At 48.5% G+C, this 21,573-nt stretch overlaps 1 protein-coding gene across 20 annotated transcripts in view; it reads left to right on the forward strand.

The window, feature by feature from the left end:
- The window catches only part of GPHN (gephyrin), a 780,484-nt gene that overhangs the window by 192,528 nt on the left and 566,383 nt on the right, over positions 1-21,573 (forward strand). The gene's annotated exons all lie outside the window — the stretch shown is intronic.

The raw sequence follows: 21,573 nt of genomic DNA on the forward strand, positions 1-21,573 counted from the left end.
TTTTTTGCCACCCTCTGACTGGTTACCCTTAAAGTAGAATTTTAATTAAAGCTTAACTAGTCTTAACGATGTTTCCTCCCCCTTATAACACCTTTCCTTACTAACCTGTAAAAAAAGTTGTATATACTTACCTATTTTCAGCCTGTTCCAGTTATGTGATCCAGCGCCCCTGTTTCAGCCAGCATCCACTGCAGCAGATAGGGACCACCGACAATTGCTGTACCATGGGAGCCTATCGTGACATCATCACTCCAGGCTTTCACAAACATTGTCAGGTATTCTCTCCATTCCCCTGCAGCTGCCACTGGCTGACATAGGTGATCACATGACCAGACTGGAGTGAGCTGAAAATGGGTAAGTATATACATCTTTAACCATATTAGTGAAAAAAGTATATACATCTTTTTTTTATACAGGTTAGTTAGTGTAAGTGTTGTGAGGGGTGGGGTTGGTAATTTTTAAGACTAGTTAGGATTTACCTAGAATTCTACTTTAAGCTAGCAATACACAGAGTAAATATCGTCCGGCTCGTGATGCACCTTCTAAATTAGCTCAGTGGGTGCCCTGCAAGACACCACTAAATTGAGAAGTCAAATGTGTTTTGTGAAAGTAGCATGAATTGCCCAGCAGAGCCTAATTGTGCATGTGTTTTGAGTAAAATTGAGCTCTACCTTGAAAAATTTCCAGTCTTGAAAAATGAAGATGAAAGTCTTCTTGAGTGGTAATTCTGTCAGAGACCTGTACAAAATCTTCTCAATTGGCTCTCCAGAATTGCAAGCGTAGTTGTTGCAAATAAACATAAAAACTCTATAGACTTTTCTAACTACCAGGTAGCCTGATTTGCATATTTTTTTGTCAATATATGTTCCCACCTTTACCATTGTGTTAAGATAAGAAAATCACGTTTTATCAGTTTCCAAAACAGATTTTGGGTAAAAACATTGCTTTGAAGATCAAAGACTAATAAAAATTTAATTTTTAGGGCCATTTCCCGCTAGAACACGATGCAGGGAACCCAAATTCTGTGTGTGTTTCCCGCACTGCATTTAAAATGCACCACATTTGCGATCTGTGTCAATGTTAAGTTAATGAAAGAAAGAAAAAAGGAGGGCGCACTGACCTAGTGCATTACCACATAAAAAGGTTTTATTAAAATAAAAGCAATGGTCCTACTCACAAAAGGATCTTAAAGGGGTTGTAAAGAATTTTTTTTTTTTTCATAAGCATCCTTTACATGCAGACATTCCTCTTTTCACTTCTTCATTGTTCGTTTTTGCTCAGAAGTTGCTCTATTTCTTCTCCGTTCTGTTAACTTCCTGCTTGTCTGATTTTACTGACCACAGCGAAGGGAGGCTTTACTGCGGTGGTCAGTAATGTGCTCGCCCCCTCCTGGGAACTACATCTGTGTGGCAGGACGCTCGCTACGTGTTAGAGACTTCAAGGAGGTGTGAATTACTGGGCGTGCCGCAATTCATACTGGGAAATGTAGTTCTTACATGAACGAGCGATGCAAACCAGGAAGTGAATGAGAGAACAGAAACTAGAATGCCGGAGGTGATATGGATAAAGGAATTTAATAGGTATTTACTTGTTTTTTAACAGAATCATTACACTATTCTGTCTGTCTACCTTGCAGACATTAATTTTAGGCAAACATTTTTTTTCCTTTACAACTCCTTTAACCACTTAATACCCGCACGCTGTCATATGACGTCCAAAACGGGGACCTGTTATCCCGGGTGGACGTCATATGACGTCCTGGGCTTTGCGGGGGGATATCGCAATGATGCCTGCACCCAGAGGCATCATTGAGATATCATTTTTTAGCGCCGGCGATCCTGCGCACCGTAAGAACGATCATAGTGGCGGTTCCGCCGCTAGATTGTTCTTACAGGTGGCGGGAGGGGACATCCCCCCCTCCCGCCGCCATCCGGTGCTTCTCCGGGCTCTCCCGTGCCATCGGGGGCCCGGAGAGATGAACGCCGTCCGCCGGATGTTTGCCATAGAGATGACTGGTGCCCGGGTCCCCGTAAGTTAACAAACCGCAATTGCGGCTAGTTTGAATGAGAACTGTGAATTTTTTTTCACAATCTCATTCTTTCCAGCCTGGAGGAGAGATGTGGGGTCTTATTGACCACGCATCTCTCCTTAAAGAGGACCTGTCACACACATTTCCTATTACAAGGGAGTTTACATTCCTTGTAATAGGAATAAAAGCGATTGAAAAAAAAAAAGTGTAAAAAAATAAATAAATAAGTAAAATAAAAAATAAATAATAATAATAAAACAATTAAAATGCCCCTGTCCCCGTTAGCTCGCGCTCAGAAGCGTACACACACGTAAGTCCCGCCCACGTATGTAAACGTCGTCCAAACCACACATGTGAGGTGTCGCCGCGTGCGTTAGAGCGTGTGCAACAATTCTAGCACTAGACCTCCTCTGTAACTCTAAACTGGTAACCTGTAAAAATGTTAAAGTGTCACCTATGGAGATTTTTAAGTAACAAAGTTTGGCGCCATTCCATGAGTGTATGCAATTTTAAAGCATGACATGTTGGGTATCTATTTACTCGGCGTAACCTCATCTTTTATATTATACCAAAAAATTGGGCTAACGTTACTGTTTTGTTATTTTTTAATTTATGAAACCATTTTTTTTACAAAAAAAGCCATTTGAAAAATTATTGCGCAAATACGGTGCAAGATAAAAAGTTGCAATGACCGCCATTTTATTGCCTAGGGTGTCTGCTAAAAAAACATATATAATGTTTGGGGGTTCTGAGTAATTTTCTAGCAAAAGAATGATGATTTGTACATGTAGGAAAGAAGTGCCAGAATAGGCCCGGGAAGGAGGTGGGTTTTAAAGCCCGGTATTGAAGTGGTTAAGTAAACGCTTTTCAAGCAGCCAAGCTGATCTCTTGGCACCTGCCAGCAGGACCAGATGACAAGGAAGATCGGACAATACCCCTACGGCTGAAAGGCTGACGTGTTTCTGTGGCGCACCCCTTTCTTCAGAGCCTAGGTGGTCCGTTGTACCTTTCTCTTGTGCACCCTCAAACATATAAGTGTACACAGGTGCAGAGAGGCCCAAACTCAGGTGACCATCAATTCACTAGTCCGGTACCTCAATTACAGCTTCTCCCGCCCATGAGGATGGGACTCACACGTTCCCACCCCCATGGGAGGTAGCCATTTGGCAAACCATAGGGCACCATGGCACCACCCCTTACTAGTGCTGGCCAGTGCTGCCGCTGTGAATGCCATCCAATGGACGTTGCAAACTACAGCAAACGCTCCCCAGGAGCAGAGTGGGAGGAGGTGGGGTGGGGGGGAGACCATGGGCAAGTGCTGATTGGATCATAGGCTAAGAGTCCTTACCCCAATGTGGCTCCTCACGGGACATAGTGGGCAGCTGTGGATCGATAATTGGCAAATATCCCCGCCGTTTTCGGTTCGCCTGTAGACCTCCTCTCTGTCTACAAGCGAACCAGAAGCAGTGGGTGGAACGCAAACACACCCGCGCTTCCTGGTGCTGTAGCTCTGTTAATGTGTGGCACATTATGGGTGCGCGCGCAGGAGCGGAAGTGACGTTTAGGCGCAACCGGAAGTGCGGGTTGGAACGCAGGAGGTACCCGCACTACCTGGTTGTAGGACGGCGTGTGTCCCAATAGACACACGGAGAGAGCCAGGAAGGGCATCCGACCTACTGGGATTTTTGCCAATTATCGATCCACCGCTGCCCACGATGTCCCGCGAGGAGCCACATTGGGATAAGGACTCTTGGCCTTTGATCCAATCGCCACTTTAGCGAAACACCAGAGCGCAGGAGAATTTTTTTTAATGTTAAGTTAATGACACCCCAGGCACTACTTTCTTTATCGTACATCACGGGACACAGAGAAGCATAGTAATTACTATGTGGGTTATAGAGAGTACCTTCAGGTGTGGACACTGGCACGCCCTTAAGGCAAGAAGTTCCCTCCCCTATATAACCCCTCCCATACCGGGAGTGCCTCAGTTTTTTGCCAGTGTCTAAGGTGTTGGTCACGAGTGAACATGTGCTCCAAGGAGCTCCACTGGAGGGATCCATATTGGATGTAAAAAGCCTCCATGAAATCCGGATCCGTCCAAAGTGCTTCTGAGCCAAAGTGGACGGTACCCGGGCCCCGGTTAAGAAGAACGGGGTTTGGCCTGTAATGCTTCTCTTTGAGAGCTGGATCCTGGTTATTCAGTACTTTGGTCAATTTCCTAATACCAAAAGTTTACTGACAGGGTGCGATATGGGTCCAGGGGTGTGGTGTTCCTGTCCATGGACCCCGGTCCCTGAAGGTCTATAGACGCTGCTCTCCGTGATGGGTGAAGATTGGACTGTCTGTTATGCAGAGTCCTGCAGCGTTGGATCAGGTAAGTGAAGGTGCTTCAGGACTTGGTCCTAGGAGTAACCTTCCTTTATTTGAGCCATTATGTTTGCCTAAAGCTAACTGTCTGTGCTTCTCCTATATGGTCCTGTGTGTTGTGGGGAGGAGGGGTATCTCTAGTCAGGTAGTTAGCCCCTCCTGTGCAGGTTAAAAGCAGAGAAAAGTTGTCCAAAATGTTTGGCTTCACTTGGCTTACCTGGTTCTCACATGGAGCTGTGGGTTCCATCCTCATGCATGGCGCGTAGCGTCATGCGCGCGCGACATTGATGTGTCTTAGGCGCACGCGCGCGCACAAATGAAATTTTTGTACGCTGCTCCGATGCACACGAATGTGCGCGGCGTGCTCCGTGAGATGCGTGTGACGACATGTGCGCGCGTGCGGCTACGTGTGCGCGCATATCCTCGTGGTGCACGCCTAACAGCGGCGCGCGCGTGCGCATGCGCGCAGGGGGTCTATCTCAGCTGTTCTCTATGAGACTTGAGATTACAGGACAGAGCAGGTCAGGTGATACACCTAGTCCTTATATGCTCCAGTCCACCTAACTGGTTCTGGCTGACGGTGGACACAGAGATCTTGTGCACATACTTCAGTATTTAGTACTGGTGGTGGACAGTGACATTTGCTTAAGGCGCATAGTGGGCTCTGCACCTTGCCAACCATCAAATAGCAGCGTCAGTGCTGGTCTATAGGTTCGCAAGTAGTTGCAACTATTGTGAGAACCTCAGCTTTATCATGGCTAAAGGCTCAGGGACTAGAAGCAAAAAAGCAAAGGGATCGCCATCTGGCTCAGAGGATCTCGGGCATGCTCCTGCGGCTGCTTCCTCTCCTGAAAAATTGAAGGAGGCCCAGGGTGAACCATCAGGGCTGTCAGATGCCTGTTCTGCCCTTGTCCCACTTGCTCCAGTTTTTGTGACACAGGAGGCTCTGGCCTCAGCTATGGGGGGTCTGGAGCAGAGATTAGCGACCTTGATTGCATCCTCTCTCTCAAGGGAAAAACGCACAAGGTCCCCCTCTCTCTCTGAGGAGTCCCTCGATTTGGGGCATGCATCCTCAGAAGAGGTTGATTTACCCTCTGGAGATCTGGCAGAAGGTCAGCTGGAAGTAGTGGACTCTGAGGATTCCACTTTGGGAGAACCCTTTTCGGCATCGCAATCCGAAAAATTGTTGGTCCAGTCCCTCACTGAGATGGTCCGTTCGGCCTTCAAGTTGCCACTTTCAGAACCAGCTTCAAGTGCAGTCTCATCTTTAGGCTCCTTAAAAGCTCCTCAAGCTAATTATTCCTTCCCGGTTCACCCCCTGCTGGAAGGGCTTATCTACAAGGATTGGGAACATCCAGATAGATATTTTCTTCCTCCTAAGAAGTTTTCGGTTTTATACCCCATGGAGGAACAATTCACTAAAAGATGGGGCATCCCCAAGGTTGACGCAGCTGTGTCCTGCGTAAACAAATCTTTGACCTGTCCAGTAGACAATGTTCTGGTATTCAAAGATCCGACAGACAAGAGATTAGAGACTTTATTAAAAACCTCTTTTGCTTCGGCGAGAGGAATAACCCAGCCTGCAATTGCGGCTATTGGGATTTGCCAGGCCTTGAAGGACCAGTTTAAAGGGGTCTTAAAGGAATTGCCGGCACAACAGGCCCAGAATTTGGCTGAGTTTCCCAGAGCATTATGTTTTGCCATAGATGCTATTAAGGACTCCATTCAGCAGTCCTCACGTCTCACTCTCTCGCTAGTTCATATGCGCAGGTTACTCTGGCTGAAGAACTGGTCTGCTGAAGCCCCGTGTAAAAAATTACTGGCGGGGTTTCCCTTTCATGGAGAGCGTTTGTTTGGGGAAGATCTGGATGCTTACATTCAGAAAATTTCCAGTGGCAAAAGTACACTGTTGCCAGTAAAGAAAAGGTTTAGGGGTCCCCCCTCCTTTAAGCGATCCTCCTCTCCTATCCCTAGTACTTCCGGTACCAGGCAGTTCCGACGGCCTCCTGGACGATTCAATGCAGGTGGGAAGCCACAGGGCCAGCCTCAGGCTTCCAAAAATCCTTGGAACCGTAAGCCACAGGCCAAGCCAGCAACTAAGTCAGCATTATGAAGGTTCTCCCCCACTCAGCCGGGTGGGGGGAAGACTTCAGCTGTTTGCGGAGGCTTGGCTAGACAGGATCCAAGACAGGTGGGTCCTCTCTACGGTCTCCGGGGGCTACAAGCTGGAGTTGAGCGAATTTCCTCCACCGCGCTTCTTAACCTCGAACGTCCCAAAGGACCTCGGCAAAAGAAGGTCCTTAGCATTGGCCTTAGATCATCTGTTATCCCAAGGGGTAATCAGAGAGCTGCCAGTGGAAGAACAAGGTTTGGGGTTTTATTCCAATCTCTTCACCGTCCCCAAACCAAACGGGGATGTAAGACCCATCCTGGACCTCAAGGCCTTAAACAAGTTCCTAAGGGTCCAATCATTCCGGATGGAATCGATCAGGTCAGTGGTGGCCTCCCTGCAAGGAGGGGAACTACTAGCGTCCATCGATATAAAGGACGCATACTTGCACGTTCCTATCTTTCTCGACCATCAGAAGCTGCTTCGCTTCGCGGTAAATCAGCGCCACTTCCAATTCGTGGCCTTACCTTTTGGTCTGGCCACCGCTCCTCGTGTTTTCACGAAAGTATTGGCTCCACTGTTAGCCTATCTAAGGTCTCAAGGCATATCCATAGTAGCCTATCTAGACGACCTATTGGTAGTAGACCGGTCAGTGGCCGATCTAAACTCAGCGGTACACAGAACCATAAAATTTCTGGAATCCATGGGTTGGGTTCTCAACCTGGACAAGTCAGCCTTAATGCCTGTGCAAAGGCTCGAATATTTGGGTCTACTCATAGACACAAAGCTAAAAAGGGTCTTCCTGCCCCAAAGGAAGTTCGAGGCTTTAAGAGAACTAGTTCAACTAGTCAAAGCAAAGCGTCAGCCTCCCATTCGCCTCTGTATGAGGTTACTGGGAAAGATGGTAGCCTCGTTCGAGGCCGTCCCATTTGCGCAGTTCCACTCAAGGGAGCTTCAACATGCCATTCTGTCCGCTTGGAACAAAAAGGTTCAAGCCTTGGATCTCCCTATGTCTCTCTCCCGGTCAGTCCGGCAGAGCCTTTGTTGGTGGCTGGTTCCCCGGAACCTGCTAAAGGGGAAGTCCTTTGTTCCCGTGACATGGCAGGTTGTGACCACGGACGCCAGTCTGCTAGGCTGGGGTGCAGTCCTGGGAGGTTTGTCTCTCCAGGGGAAATGGTCAGCCTCCGAGAGGTCTCTACCCATAAATCTGCTGGAAATTCGAGCAGTCTATCTAGCCCTGTCAGCTTGGTCAGACAGGTTGAAGGGTCTTCCGGTCAGGATTCAATCAGACAATGTCACTGCCGTGGCATACTTAAATCACCAGGGGGGCACAAGAAGTCGTGCAGCCCAAAGAGGTGAATCGAATCCTGACCTGGGCAGAGAAATATGTCCCATGCATATCTGCAGTGTTCATTCCGGGAATAGACAATTGGCGAGCAGACTACCTAAGCCGCCAACAGGTGCTTCCAGGGGAATGGACTCTTCACCCCGACATCTTCCAGAGCATTTGTCAGAGGTGGGGAACACCAGATGTCGATCTCTTTGCATCGAGGTTCAATGCAAGGGTGGGCAACTTTCTGTCCCGGACAAGGGATCCACTTATTTACGGCACGGATGCACTGGTGTTCCCATGGGATCAGTTCTCCCTAATGTATGCGTTTCCTCCGCTGCAATTATTACCCCGTCTTCTTCGCAGGGTAAAGTCGGAAGGAAGACCAGTGATTCTGGTGGCTCCAGCGTGGCCCAGAAGGGCCTGGTTCGCGGACATTGTAAGGATGTCCGTGGGGCAACCGTGGTCCCTGCCGCTTCGGCCAGACCTATTGTCCCAGGGGCCAATATTCCATCCTTCCTTACCGTCTCTCAATTTGACGGTCTGGCTATTGAGTCCCATATCTTAAAGAAAAGGGGTCTCTCTAATGCGGTGGCATCTACTTTGATTAATGCCAGAAAACCGGCATCCAGACTTATCTATTACCGAGTTTGGAAATCTTATGTGGCCTGGTGCGAGACCAGGGGTTGGCATCCCCGGAGGTATCTCATTGGCAGAATTCTGGAGTTTCTGCAGTTAGGGGCGGACATGAAGTTGGCCCTAAGCACCATTAAGGGCCAGATCTCGGCCTTATCGATTTTTTTCCAAAGGCCACTAGCTACACATTCCCTGATCAAAACCTTTGTGCAAGGTGTGATCCGGCTTAGTCCACCAGTCAAGATTCCCTTGTGTCCATGGGATCTGAATCTGGTCCTTTCTGTCTTACAGAAACAACCATTTGAGCCCTTGGCTCATATTCCTTTGGTCCTTCTGACCAGGAAGGTGATATTTTTGGTAGCCATAACCTCCGCCAGGAGGGTTTCGGAGTTGGCGGCCTTGTCTTGTAAGGAACCGTACCTTATATTCCATAAGGATAGAGTGGTCCTACGGCCCCACCCGGCTTTCCTACCTAAAGTTGTTTCAAGATTTCATTTGAATCAGGATCTTGTTCTCCCGTCTTTTTTCTCAGAGCCTAGTTCTGCAAGGGAGAAGTCTTTACATACGCTAGACGTATTAAGAGCAGTTAAGATCTATCTTAAGGCTACTGCTCAGGTCCGGAAAACTGATACATTGTTTATCCTGCCAGAAGGTCCCAGATGTGGGCAGGCAGCGTCGAAGTCCACTATCTCCAAATGGATTCGGCAGGTCATTACTCAAGCCTATGGCTTGAGGGGAAAGGTTCCCCCGTTTAAGGTTAAAGCACATTCCACTAGAGCGGTGGGTACTTCCTGGGCAGTGCATCATCAAGCCTCCATGGCTCAAGTCTGCAAGGCCGCGACATGGTCGTCTGTCCATACTTTCACTAAGTTTTATCAATTGGACATAAGAAAGAATGAGGAGAGCGCCTTTGGGCGCAGTGTGCTGCAGGCTGCAGTTTGATTCCTCATGTCTGATGGCGCCCGGCTTATTTCTTGGGGTCTCCCTCCCCTCATAGCATTGCTTTAGGACGTCCCACATAGTAATTACTATGCTTCTCTGTGTCCCGTGATGTACGATAAAGAAAATAGGATTTTTATAACAGCTTACCTGTAAAATCCTTTTCTTTTGAAGTACATCACGGGACACAGAGCACCCGCCCCTCTTTTGGGGTATTTGGGACACTTATTGCTTGCTACAAAACTGAGGCACTCCCGGTATGGGAGGGGTTATATAGGGGAGGGAACTTCTTGCCTTAAGGGCGTGCCAGTGTCCACACCTGAAGGTACTCTCTATAACCCACATAGTAATTACTATGCTTCTCTGTGTCCCGTGATGTACTTCAAAAGAAAAGGATTTTACAGGTAAGCTGTTATAAAAAACCTATTTTTTCTGCGCTCTCGTGCGATTCAGCCTATTTAAACTAAATGGGCTCAAAACACACTGCACTAAACTGCGTGTGAATCGCACAGTTGCAAGTGCAGTTTCTGGTATGAACCAGTCCATAAAGTATTTGTAAATATTGTGTTTAATTGAGATATTCTGACAGGTTAGTCCAGAGCTACACCTCCCCAACCTAGTTGGTGGCTGTCCACTTTCTGCTGAGAAAAACCATGGGTTGCCATTTCCAAATGACCTCTTGCAACAGGATTGCTCCTAAAACCTCTCTCGTCTGTATGATTAATTTAAGGAAGAAATCTGAGGCCTTGTACACACGAGAGGATTTTCGCTGGAAACGGTCCGCCGGACCGTTTTCAGCGGATAAATCCTCTGGCGGATTTTGATCTGATGGCTGTACACACCATACATCCGCGGTGACGTGGCCGCGACGATGACGCGGCGACGTGCGCGACCCTGGAAGGTAAATACTTCCACGCATGCGTCGAATCATTACGACGCATGCGAGGGATGGGATCGGGCGGACATATCCGGTCAGTCTGTACAGACGACCGGATAAGTCCGGCGGACAGGATTCCAGCGGATAGATTTCTTAGCATGCTAAGAAATTTTTATCCGCTGAAAATCCGTCGGCTGGATTTTTATCCGCCGGAAAATGTCCGCTAGGCCGTACACACGACCGGATCTATGTGCTGGAACTGATCCGTGGATCAATCCCAGCGGATCGATCTGGTCGTGTGTACGGGGCCTGAGGCAACCAGCACTGAATGTTGGCTTAATGCAACTTTAAGTATCAAAAAAAGCTTTCTTGGCATCAGCATTCCACTGTATAATCACAAACTTCCGTCCCTTTGTTAGTTTGGTTAGTGATGTGGCTATGGTGGAAAAGTAAGAGACACAAACAAATGATTGTATCCAACTATGACCAGGAATGCACAGACCTTTCTGTGAGATGGTGAGGGTCAAGTGTGGGGATAGGTTGGGCTAGTCCCAACCTCTGTCAATTCATTCCCCCTAGGCATGGGTTAGGGGTCAATCCTAGATACTTCTTTAGGTATACCCAAATTTGTTGCAGAACTGCAGAGTGTTGTTTGACTTTGGTACCAATACAACTGGGCTTGACCATTTATTCTGCGATCCTCCATGACATTAATTCTAGCATTCTTCTAACTTATTTGGACTTGGCCTTTCTATGAGCTGCTGAGATGCGATACAGTTTTACATGTATTTTCAGTCCGCATTCCTGTGTGAGTCCTATGCGACTCAGTGTGGTGTGATTCAGCCCATTCAAATTTGAATGGGCTGAAAGCTCACTGGATCTCGCTAAAAGTAGTGCATGCATGACTTTTAAAAAAGTCATTGCTGTACCAGGCAATCTGGTGCAGGCAAACTCACTGTGCTTGCGATCTGCAGATTTGAACACGTTGTGGTGTGAATGAGCCCTCAACCTTGCATAGTAAAACTGGTTATCCGTGCCTCTGTTTTCTCAGGTCCCCCAGTGTCCTTCCCATGCATAATTTTGAGCTAAATCTAGCACAATCTGGGTATATGGAGGAAAGCTAGCAACTGCTCTAAAACCTCACCATGGACTTGCGTAACTCGATATAGCAAATCGAAAAATGAGGAAAGCTCCTTTTAGCATGAGGCATTTGTGTAACTCCATTAGCAACAGTAACTTGATATCAGTGAGGGATCTTTCATTCAGGCAGTGGCAGATGCTCCCCTTGACAAATCCAAGTCTGCATAACTCCAGATTGGATGAAGTCTTTATCATCTTCTCCGATCGCAACCTGTTGTAATAGGGAAGGTCCCTCAGAGGTCAACTGTAGATCTGTAACATTTACATCAACATTTTTTTATCATCGCTATCCATTATGAAATAAAAAATCATATCATCACGGAGTGGAGCTGTGGATATGAAAATAAAACAATGCCACGTCCCGATAGATTGAATTTGGGTAGGTTGGCAAATGATGGACTTTTTAGGCGTAATACAGTTAAAAAAGTATGTAAATTTATTAACCACTTAAGGACCGCCTCCTGCACATATACATCGGCAGAATGGCACGGCTGGGCACAAGCACGTACCTGTAGATCCTCTTTAAGTGCCCAGCCGTGGGTCACGGACCCGATCGCCGCTGGAGTCCCGCGATCGCTCCCCGTAGCTGAAGAACGAGGAGAGCTGTGTGTAAACACAGCTTCCCCGTTCTTCACTGTGGCGCTGTCCTTGATCGTGTGTTCCCTGATATAGGGAAACAGGATCAATGACATCACACGCCCAGCCCCACCCCCTACAGTTAGAAACACATATGAGGTCACACTTAACGCCTTCAGCGCCCTTGTGGTTAACTCCCAAACTGCAATTGTCATTTTCACAGTAAACAATGCATTTTTATAGCATTTTTTGCTGTGAAAATGACAATTGGCCCAAAAATTGGTCAAAATTGTCCAATGTGTCCGCCATAATGTCACGGTCATGAAAAAAAACCGCTGATCGCCGCCACTAGTAGTAAAAAAAAAGATAAATAAAAATGCAATTAAACTATACCCTATTTTGTAAACACTATGGCCCGGATTCACAGACAGCGGCGCACATTTATGCGGCCGTAGCGTATCTCCTGTACGCTACGCCGACGCAGCGCAGAGAGGCAAGCATGGAATTCACAAAGCCAGTGCTAACAAAACTGCGCTGGGTTTCTCAGGCGTAAGCCGGCGTAGATGGAAGTGGTCGTGAGCCATGCAAATTGCAATTGCTGAGTTGCACCTCCTTTATGGGGCATAACTTTACGCCGGACGTATGACTTTACGCACACTGCGTCAGGCGCACGTACGTTCGTGAATCACCGTATCGCCCTCATTTGCATATTTAAATAGAAAATCAATAGGAGCGCCAAATGCGTCCAGCGTAAATATGTGCCCACTCTACGCCGGTGTAGGCAAGTTACGTTGGTGGGATGAAGCCTGTTTTTAGGCGTATCTTAGTTTGTGGGCCCGGCGCATAGATACGACGGCGCATATATGCACTTACGCAGCGTACCTGGAGATACGTTGGCGCAAGAGCTTTGTGACTCCAGGCCTATAAATTTTGCGCAAACCAATCGATAAACGCTTATTGCGATTTTTTTCAAAATTGTCGATCTATTTTTGTTTATAGCGCAAAAAATAAAAACCGCAGAGGTGATCAAATACCACCAAAAGAAAGCTCTATTTGTGGGGAAAAAAGGACGCCAATTTTGTACGCCGGATCCTTTACCTGCATTTTGGTCCGGGTCTTAAGTGGTTAAAGAAGAAACATACAAAATAATTAAAAACACAGATAACAAATTTAGCCATTCCTAGAAGGGCCTAAGAACACAGAAATTGATAACACACCACCTATAAACCAGAAAGGTACAATATATTAAAAGAGAGGACACCAAGGTCACTTCCTAATGATCATATGATTTATGGAAGGCGATGTATGATGTACAGCTCAGCTCGACATGTTGCGCGTTATTGAAAGAAACGCTTCTTCAGGAGCTTATGGCGTGTTATTTTAAAACGTAGAAGATATCTGTCCATCACTTTTTGTGTCTGTTTTTGTATTGTCCCTTTATTTGCAGGAGCCAGAAAAATTACACATTTCACAAGTTACAGGCTGTATGTATGTAACATTTTTAAAAATAAAGGAGAGTCCTTTCCCACTTTGATGTCATGTATCAAGAATTTCACCACCCAAGCCACTTGGGTAATGGTACCACAGGCAGTGGAAGTTGACACTAGCAAGCAAAGGGATTATAACAAGAAGAAAGGGGGGGGGGAAGTAAGAAAAAGGTGTGGGGAACAGAGCAGCACTTCACTACATAATATAACAGGTTTGACTAGTTTTAAAGAAATATGAGGACTCAGGCTCTGTTTGCTCTAAAAAATTGGTGGCCCTTAAGGGGCACAGGTCTCAGGGAGCCCTGACCGTTCATGGTGTAGGGGTCAAATGGCGTTGAACCACATGGGAGCCCTCCGTTGTTTTATTGACATGATGTATCCAAGTAGCCCAGATACCGTAGGATTTATCATAATGATCCCTGCATGTCGCTAGCCATTCCTCTGCAGCCATATTATTGTTCACTAGGCAGATCCAGTCCGCTCAACTAGGAATCTGAGGTTTCTTCTGGAAAACCGGAATTGGCTTCCTCACTGCATTTAGAAAGTGTGGCAGTATGGACTTAGGATAATGGCTGAGAGGAATGGTTGGGACATGAAACAGGAGTTCCAATGGGGAATTGTGTAATTCAATGTCTAGAATTTCTTTGATTTGGGATCTAATGTCCTGCCAGTAGGGTCACAGCCTTGGGCACTCCCACCAAATGTATATGAATGTACCCCAATGTCTTCACTCCCTCCAGCAGGCATCTGACACAGTTGGGTAGATCTAAGCCAATTTGGAGAGAACACTATACCAACGGTTAAGTATCTTATAACCACTCTCCTGCATTTTTGTGTCAACGGAACTAGAGTGGGTAAGGCGATAAAGGTGGTCAAGTTGGGTCTCGGTGAATACTGCAGGTCTCTCTCACGCTTCCTTATATAAGCAGACCCCCAGCGACTGCAATATCTCATACAGCACAGAAATGTAATGAGGAATCACCGAGGTTGACATGCATAATTTTTCGAATGGGGACGCTGAGGTGGGTGATCGAACTGCCTGGGGCAGACTCCAAAGGAAATGCTGGATCTGCTTGTAACGCCAGTCATCCAGAGGAAAATGGCTGTACTGTTCTCTGAGTAGCCAGAGGCAGTAACCCGTGGTCTTGCACAAATTTGCCACATCGCATCTCCCCGTCAACTGCCCAGTTTCGGAAAAAGGAGCAGTGTTCCCCCAGAACAAACCAGGAGAAGCCCCCAAGGGGAGTAATAGGAGAAAATTGAGAGGCAAGCCGTCCCTAACTATTTAGGGCATTCCACTGTTTCAAGGCATGGATAGCTGTAGGAGAGGTGAGCTCAGACAAACCTCTACCTTCCCAGGGGAGCCAGGCGGCATGGGAGAGATTGCAGCCAGCCCAATTTTTTTTTGAGGGGAACCCATAGTTTAGTAGATACACTTTGGTACCCATGCAATATCCGTTGACGGGCAATTACCTCATAGTATTTACTAGGGTTGTCCCGATACCGATACTAGTATCGGTATCGGGACCGATTCCGAGTTTTTCCGGCGGTACTCAGACGCCGATACCCCGCCCCGATACATAAATAGAATACTTGCCGCCGCCGCCGCCCGCCGCCGCCCGCCGCCACGAAACGCCGTAATCCGCCGCCATTCGCCTCATCCCCGCTGCCGCCGACTCTGTAATACGGGCGGGAACATTACAGCTTTGAATAGCTGTAATGATTCGCACCACGCATAGACACTCCCCCTCGCTCGGGTGAACTGTCCAATCCCGAGCGAGGGGGAGTGTCTATACGCAAGGGCGGCGCCAATCATAACAGAGATTCAAAGTTGTAATGTTCCCGCCCGTATTACAGAGTCGGCGGCAGCGGGGATGCAGGTAAGCGTGACATGGCTGGATGGGGGGAGACGCTGCATGGGGGGAGACGCTGGATGGGGGGAGACGCTGGCTGGATGGGGGGACGCTGGCTGGATGGGGGGACGCTGGCTGGATGGGGGGACGCTGGCTGGATGGGGGGACGCTGGCTGGATGGGGGGACGCTGGCTGGATGGGGGGACGCTGGCTGCATGGGGTGACGCTGGCTGCATGGGGGGACGCTGGCTGGATGGGGGGTGACGCTGGCTGGATGGGGGGTGACGCTGGCTGGATGGGGGGGACGCTGCCTGGATGGGGGGGGACGCTGCCTGGATGGGGGGGGACGCTGGCTGGATGGGGTGACGCTGGCTGGATGGGGGGTGACGCTGGCTGGATGGGGGGTGACGCTGGCTGGATGGGGGGTGACGCTGGCTGGATGGGGGGTGACGCTGGCTGCATGGGGGGTGACGCTGGCTGCATGGGGGGTGACGCTGGCTGCATGGGGGGTGACGCTGGCTGCATGGGGGGTGACGCTGGCTGCATGGGGGGTGACAATGGCTGCATGGAGGGTGACAATGGCTGGGGGAATACATTGCTGGATGGGGGGTGACAATGGCTGCATGGGGGGTGACGCTGGCTGGATGGGGGGTGACGCTGGCTGGATGGGGGGTGACGCTGGCTGGATGGGGGGTGACGCTGGCTGGATGGGGGGTGACGCTGGCTGGATGGGGGGTGACGCTGGCTGCATGGGGGGTGACGCTGGCTGCATGGGGGGTGACGCTGGCTGCATGGGGGGTGACGCTGGCTGCATGGGGGGTGACGCTGGCTGCATGGGGGGTGACGCTGGCTGCATGGAGGGTGACAATGGCTGGGGGAATACATTGCTGGATGGGGGGTGACAATGGCTGCATGGGGGGTGACGCTGGCTGGATGGGGGGTGACGCTGGCTGCATGGGGGGTGACGCTGGCTGCATGGGGGGTGACGCTGGCTGCATGGGGGGTGACGCTGGCTGCATGGGGGGTGACGCTGGCTGCATGGGGGGTGACGCTGGCTGCATGGGGGGTGACAATGGCTGGGGGAATACATTGCTGGATGGGGGGTGACGCTGGCTGGATGGGGGGTGACGCTGGCTGGATGGGGGGTGACAATGGCTGCATGGGGGGTGACAATGGCTGGGGGAATACATTGCTGGATGGGGGGTGACAATGGCTGGATGGGGGGATACATTGCTGCATGGGGGGAGACAATGGCTGGATGGGGGGTGACGCTGGCTGGATGGGGGGTGACGCTGGCTGGATGGGGGGTGACGCTGGCTGGATGGGGGGTGACGCTGGCTGGATGGGGGGTGACGCTGGCTGCATGGGGGGGTGACGCTGGCTGCATGGGGGGGTGACGCTGGCTGGATGGGGGGTGACGCTGGCTGGATGGGGGGTGACGCTGGCTGGATGGGGGGTGACGCTGGCTGGATGGGGGGATACATGGCTGCATCTGTGGGGGGACATCGCTGCATTTGGGGACACATTTTAAAAAAAGTATCGGTATTCGGTATCGGCGACTACTTGAAAAAAAGTATCGGTACTCGTACTCGGTCCTAAAAAAGTGGTATCGGGACAACCCTAGTATTTACGAAGAGCGGGTACGCCCATACCTCCCACCCGGTTAGGGCGCGAAGGGCTAAACGAGGGCTGTAACTGAACTATGTATTTCAGAAGATGGGACATTACTGACAGTTCATTGCAGAAAATACTGGACACATTACAAGTGGTTTATTTTGTCCTGACTAGGTCAATAGGACAATGACCCTTCAATGCTTATCTCAGGCTATTGAAATGCTAAGTGGAGCCGGCTTGTGAAATACCTTGTTATTGTGTTCTGCAGGTTAATAGCTGTTGTCAGAGATGGGGCGTCTCTAGGAGATAATTACCTCCACTAAATGACTTTTTGAATGTGATTGAAGTTCATTATATGTGTGGGGAATTGCAGACGAGACGCCTAGTGACCTTGTCAGGCTAAATGATAGATAATTGGCTCATGTTAATTATTCTGATGGCAAGGGGGTGGGATGTTCCAAATTATGTATAAAAGTGTGCTGTGTACTTGAAAATAAAGAGTCTACTTGACCCTTCAAAACGTAGCCCCGTCTCGTTCTTGAAAGGGCATTCTATGGGACTATTATTCTGCTCCTTTCACAGCTGAACCTGACTCTCTCTCTCTGGATCTCGTGGATGGGGTTATACCAGCGGTACTTGCATATCGCAACTTGCCAGGGAAAAGGACGTCTCCAACGGCTGATACCCTCTCACTACTTAGGTAGCCGTTACATTGGTGGCAGCAGTGGGATGGTCCTTTTACCCAGACAGCAAGTTCTGAACGGAGTCTCACTACGCCAGGCTATAAAGACCCACACTAAAAGATCTATTGGAGAGTCGTGGTAGGAGTGCCAGTAACAGACCACGGAGGGAGCTGATAGCTGATCTGCTGGAGCTGGATGAAATGGATGGATCCATGGAAGGAACTGAGCCTCTTGCACCTGTCAGCGAGGAAGATGTAATTACTGGTATTGTACAGCGGAGATTATCCTTGTATCCAGAAACGTCTGTGGAACTAATAAACCAGCTGTTCCGGCAAGCAAGGGAGGAGATACAAACTAAGAGGGGACAAGAACTGTAACTGGTAAGAGCTAGACAGCCCATTACACATGCAGTTCCTACTCCCCCACCTGCTGCTACAGGAAAGAAAATACCGTTCACTGCATTGAAAGCTTTTGTAGAAACCGAGGAGGAAATAGATGAATATTTGGCTGATTTTGAGATGCAGTGCTCACTACACCAGGTACCACCAGACCAATGGGTCACTATTTTGTCGGGGAAATTGTTGGGCAAAGCCAATGAAGCCTTTCGGGCTCTCGCTCCAGAGGATATTTTACAATATCAGCAAGTTAAAAAGGCGCTGCTAACCCGATATGCCTGTAACTCCAGAAGCCTACCGCAGTCGCTTCCGGGAATCCAAGAAGAAGGCTGTGGACTCCCACATGGAATGGGCCAACCGGTTACAAAGGGTGGCATCCCTTTGGGTCCAAGGGTGCAAGGCCAACACCGGGGAGGAAGTATTGCAGCTGTTCCTAATGGAACATTTCTTCCAAGACCTGGCCGCAGACATACAAGACTGGGTACGAGATCGCCTTCCCGCTAACTTAAACGAGGCGGCTCGGCTAGCAGACGAGTACGTGGAAACAAGGAAAGTAAGCCAGAGTACTACACGGCTGGCTCATAAGGTAGAACCGCGTACTCCAACCGTCACCCCATGCCCAGAGTTTCGGGCTCCAGTCCCACCAGGACAACCACGTCCTCAGGGGCCTAACAACTACCCCCGGGATTCGTCTAGGGTGACGTGCCATAACTGCAGCAACACAGACATATTGCTCGTTCTTGCCCTTTGAGAGCTACAAATAACAACTGGAGACGCCCAACACCCAACACAGAGGTCACTCCATCACGTCCCTCTGCGGCCCACTGCCTGGAGACCGAGGGGGGCCCTGCGGAATGTCTGGGAATTCTGTATGAGGCACACCCAATACAAGCTGCCTCTCCAGATAACCATCAGCATCACCGTCAGGAGGTACGGGTGAATGGACAAGTAGCACAAGTCCTAAGAGATACCGGGACTACTATCACTTTGATTCAAAAACATCTGGTAAAGCCAGAGAACGTGTCCACTCGCACAGTTGCCGTCCGGGTCGCAGGGGGTGCTGTATTTCGCTTACCCACCGCCCGGGTGCACTTAGACTGGGGAGCCGGATCAGGAAAGACCACAGTTGGTATCATGGACAACCTACCTGCCGAGGTTGTGATGGGCAACGACATTGGCCCTCTGACTTCGGCTTATTTACCTACACCTGCTGCTGCTTGTCCCGTGACCACCCGCGTTGCTGGAACGAACTCGCTTGCTGCTGAGACCCGGGTAAGACCTTCCCCGACATGTACTGTAGATCCGGCACAATATCACAGTCTAAAATGGGAATGTGACAAGTTGGCCAGTGAGAAATCAGAGATGCAACGACACTATGTCATGTATTATGAGATGTCCCGTGGCTTGAACATTGAAATGCACAAACAGGCGGAAATTGTCGAAAGATTAAATGGGATTTGCATCCAGGTGGTGCCTTATCTGTCCCAAGAGTATCAGCAACAGGTTTTGGGAGCCATTGAGAGAGCAAAGCAAGTGACTGCTCCAGAACTGAATTCCATTATTCACCTTCACCATCAGCTACCGACCTGATAAGCCAAATGGCAATGCTGATGGTTTGTCCCGGCAAACAGACGTCATCCCGGCCTCCTAGTTCCAGACATCCCCAAGTTGACCCAAAAAGGATCAATCCGGGTCTGCCGGAGTGTTCCACAAAAGGGGAGCAGTGTAACGGAACTATGTATTTCAGAAGATGGGACATTACTGACAGTTAATTGCAGAAGATACTGGACACATTACAAGTGGTTTATTTTGTCCTGACTAGGTCAATAGGACAATGACCCTTCAATGCTTAGCTCAGGCTATTGAAATGCTAAATGGAGCCGGCTTGTGAAATACCTTGTTATTGTGTTCTGCAGGTTAATAGCTGACTTTTAGATTGTGATTGAAGTTCATTATAAGTGTGGGGAATTGCAGACGAGACGCCTAGTGACCTCGTCAGGCTAAATGATAGATAATTGGCTCATGTTAATTATTCTGATGGCAAGGGGGTGGGATGTTCCAAATTCTGTATAAAAGTGTGCTGTGTACTTGAAAATAAAGAGTCTACTTGACCCTTCAAAACGTAGCCCCGTCTCGTTCTTGAAAGGGCATTCTATGGGACTATTATTCTGCTCCTTTCACAGCTGAACCTGACTCTCTCTCTGGATCTCGTGGATGGGGTTATACCAGCGGTACTTGCATATCGCAACTTGCCAGGGAAAAGGAGGTCTCCAACTGCTGATACCCTCTCACTACTTGGGTAGCCGTTACAAGGGCTTTTACCATTCCAGGTATATTTTAGAAACAGACTGTTGAGGGTTGAGAAGAAAGACCTGGGGTAGAGAGAGGGGCACCATTTGCAAGTAAATAAGTCTTCAGCCGTGGCAACCACCAGGGCTGTAGAGAGGGGAGGAGGATGAATGGCAGCTCCGTGTCTGAATGGACACACAAAGCTGAAGCTTGTGTGCCCCCATAGTAAGCTGCTTGCTGTGAGGACACTAGACAGGAGCGAGGGGCCAGGAGCAGCGAAGAGGGACCCGAGACGAGGAGGATCCAGGCTGCCTCATGCAAAGCCAGCTGCACATAGAAGGGAAGTATAACATGTTTGTTATTTTTTTTTTAACAAGACTTTGCAATTACTTAAATAACAAGTGTGCAAAATCACTTTAGGAAGTATAAATGGGTGATGAGATAGTAAGGAAAAGGGGTATATAACTTTCTGCTCTCTCCCATTATCTTGGTTCAGTGTTATTAATTCCAAGGCCTAGAGGATTTTTAAATAACTGGAAGATCATGGCATCTTAAGAAGGTTTGAGAATGGTGTTTGAATTTTGGTCGTCCAGGGGGGCCAGGTTTGGAGCTATTGAGAATATGGAATTGCTGAACTGTGCTGATTGATATTGCATGTTTTGAACATTTTTCATTGATACATTTTGAAGTGAAATTGAATGCAATCAACTAACACACACACGTTAATTTCAATAGGTAAACTAACCAATATCTGTTCCATGATGATGTAGACATACACTGAAGCACAATTAAATCCAACGTTTGGGTGTAGGCATTTTAATGCATGTGTAGAGGTCTAATTGAAAGGGTGGCGAAGGTTGCCTCCGTTGGGTGATTCCCTTGCTGCTGTGTGGATGTATGTAGCTAAAGCCGCATTAAATTTTGGTAGGTTAATAACAGGTAGACTAAGCCGGTAGAGAACAGAGAGTTAGTGGTTTGGTTTAATCTGTCAACCTGTGTAGAAGCTGTTGGACTCTACTTGTACACATAAGTTATGGGACTTTGTAAACAAGTTCTCAGTGCTGCATACAAAGTCCCATATGTTTTAGGCACAAGTAGAGTTTGAATGTTAACAACTGAGCCATCATAACAACTGTAAACTGTGTTATTTATAAATTAATCTGTAGAAGCTTTTGGAATAGAATGATCACCATACAAGTCTACAATATATGAAATATGTTGCCAACTTGTGTGCTACTCTAATTCAAA

Source organism: Rana temporaria, chromosome 13 (assembly GCF_905171775.1).
Source record: "Rana temporaria chromosome 13, aRanTem1.1, whole genome shotgun sequence".
Classification (NCBI taxonomy): Eukaryota; Metazoa; Chordata; class Amphibia; order Anura; family Ranidae; genus Rana; species Rana temporaria.